The following is a 2,659-nucleotide window of genomic DNA, read 5'->3' as shown; positions in this document are numbered from 1 at the left end:
AAAAAAAAAAAAAAAAAAAAATCTATACCATCAGATAGTGATAAGTGCTGTGGAAAAGAGTAAAGCAAGGAAGGCTGGCAGAGAGAGGGCCAGTTGGGGTTATTTTAAATCAGCTTGGCGGGGAAAGGTCTCACTGATTGCCATTTGCAAAAAGATCTGAAGAGTGAGAGTGGGCATGTGGTATTGGGTGGAAGATCATTTAGCTAGAAGGAACAAAAGTGTTAAAAGCCGGAAGGCAGGAGGAGATGGCTGTCCTGCTCAGAGAATAGTGATCGGGTCAGTGGGCTGGAAGAGAGTGGGCAAGAGGGAAGAAGAGTAGCAGTGGTTAGGGACCTGTTAGTGGTTCCCTAACAGGTCAAATCACAGGCTTTTGCATTTATTCTGAGTGATTTGGGAGACCCAACAGAGGACTTTGCTTTGCTTTGCTTTCCTCTCCCCGCCCTTTCTTTTCTCCCTCATTCCCTCCCTCCCCCCTTCCTTCCCTCACCCCAGGCTGGAGTGCAGTGCCTTGATCTCAGCTCATTGCAAACTCCACCTCCTGGGTTCAAGACATTCTTCTGCCTCGGCCTCCTGAGTAGCTGGGATTATAGGCAGCCGCCACTATGTCCAGCTAATTTTTCTATTTTTAGTAGTGATGGGGTTTCACCATGTTGGCTAGGCTGGTCTTGAACTCCTGGCCTCAGTGATCCACCTGCCTTGGCCTCCCGAAGTGCTGATTACAGGTGTGAGCCACTGTTCCAGACTATCAGAGGGCTTTGAGCAGAGGAATGAGATGAGAATTACATTTTGAAAGGAATAATCAGGTCTGCTACATAAAGTATGTAGGGGCCCGAGGCTAGAAGGTTAATTGGAGGCCATTGAGTAATCTGGATGAGAAAGTGATGGTAGTTTAGTGACAGGTAGTTGGATTTTTAAAAATAATTTAGAGGAATAGCTGACAGATTATATGTGGGGTATGAGAAAAATAGAGTCCAACATTTTGATTTGAACAACTGCAAGAAAATGGATTATCATTTACTGAGACAGGAAGTCTGTAGAAATTTTTGAGATAGATCAGGAGTTTTCTTCCCCCACCCCCCCCGCTGTCATTGCCCAGGCTGGAGTGCAATGGCCCGATCTTGGCTCGCTGCAACTTCTGCCTCCTAGGTTCAAGTGATTCTCCTGCCTCAGCCTCCCCAGTAGCTGGAATTACAGGCATGCGCTACCATGCCTGGCTAACTTTTTTTTGTATTTTTAGTAGAGATGGAATTTCTCCATGTTGGTCAGGCTGGTCTCAAACTCCTGACCTCCAGTGATCCAGCAACCTCGGCCTCCCCAAGTGCTGGGATGAGAGATGTGAGCCACCGCGCCCAGCTAGATCAGGAGTTTTGTTTTGGACTTGTTGTTTATGACACGTCTGTTGATCATATAAATGAGTATTCAAGTTGGCCGTTGGATATAGAAGTCAGGAATTTAGGGAGATAGAACATTGTACCCTCTTGAACTTGTCTCAGAAGCATGGTTTTAAAAAAAAAAAAGGAAAATTGTGCCCTCATCTGTCCTGCTATACTGGCAGGCTGCTTTATATGAAGTTATTGTCTCTTTCCTTGCTAAGCCCTACATTCCCTACTATTCAGGGATGCCAATGGGTCCGTCAAGTTGCCTTCAACCAGTATAACATTCCTGGATCCCATGAATGCATGCAAGGAGTGGTAATCAGGCCCCTGAAGCTGTGCCTCTGCTTTTGGAGAGCACAATGCATAAGGGGTCCTCATAGGCATGTTTAGTGGCTCATGCCTGTATTCCCAGCACTTTGGGAGGCCAAAGTCGGAGGATTGCTTGAGACCAGCCTGGGCAACGTAGCAAGACCCTGTCTCTCCAAAAATAAAAAATAAATTTTAATTAGCCAGTGTGGTGGCACACACTTATAGTCCCACCTACGTGAAGGCTGAGGCAGGAGGATCGCTTAGCCCAGGGGTACAAGGCTCCAGTGAGCTATGGTTGAGCTGCTGCATTCCTGCATGGGTGACAAAGCGAGAACCTACCTCTGTTTTTACAAATAAATAAATAAATAAATAAATAGATAAAAAAAGGATCTTTCTTAGAAGAGTGATGGCAGCTGTCCACTCACATCCTTTCTCATATGACATTAGAACTACTTCCTACTCTGAATATTTCTTTTCTCTTTCACAGACATAAAAAGTAGATAGAGGGCGGGTGCAGTGGCTCACATCTGTAATAACTGCATTTTGGGAGGCCGAGGTGGGCAGATTGCTTGAGCTCAGGAGTTTAAGACCAGCCTGGGCAACATGGTGAGACCCCATATCTTTAAACAAACAAACAAACAAAGGCCAGGCACGGTGGCTCATGGTTCTAATCCCAGCACTTTGTGAGGCCAAGGCAGGTGGGTCACCTGAGGTCAAAAGTTTGAGACTAGCCTGGCCAACATGGTGAAACCCTGTTTACTAAAAATACAAAAATTAGTTGGGTGTGGTAGCACACACCTGTAGTCCCAGCTACTCGGAGGCTGAGGCAGGAGAATTGCTTGCACCTGGGAGGTGGAGGTTGCAGTGAGCCAAGATCTTGCCACTGGACTCCAGCCTGGACAACAGAAAAAAAAATGTGGCTATGAATATGAACATATTTCTTTTTCTTTATAAATTTTTTTTTTTTTTTTTTT

General features: G+C 45.5%; 1 protein-coding gene across 11 annotated transcripts in view; it reads left to right on the top strand.

Annotated features, from left to right (window-relative positions):
• Window positions 1-2,659, top strand: part of ZNF146 (zinc finger protein 146) — a 66,115-nt gene that overhangs the window by 51,919 nt on the left and 11,537 nt on the right. Inside the window, exon 3 of one of the 11 annotated variants that reach the window (XR_005196590.1) lies at window positions 2,173-2,268. The exons of 9 other annotated variants lie outside the window; for them this stretch is intronic. The gene's annotated coding sequence lies outside the window, so the exon portion shown is untranslated. Of the gene's footprint in view, window positions 1-2,172; window positions 2,292-2,659 lie in introns of those variants that run through there. One more of the 11 variants, XM_017506648.2, reaches the window with a different exon arrangement.

The sequence above is a fragment of the Cebus imitator genome, unplaced genomic scaffold (assembly GCF_001604975.1).
Source record: "Cebus imitator isolate Cc_AM_T3 unplaced genomic scaffold, Cebus_imitator-1.0 Scaffold356, whole genome shotgun sequence".
Lineage (NCBI taxonomy): Eukaryota > Metazoa > Chordata > Mammalia > Primates > Cebidae > Cebus > Cebus imitator.
Note: the sequence above shows the minus strand (reverse complement) of the source record. Positions and strands in the feature narration are given on the sequence as shown.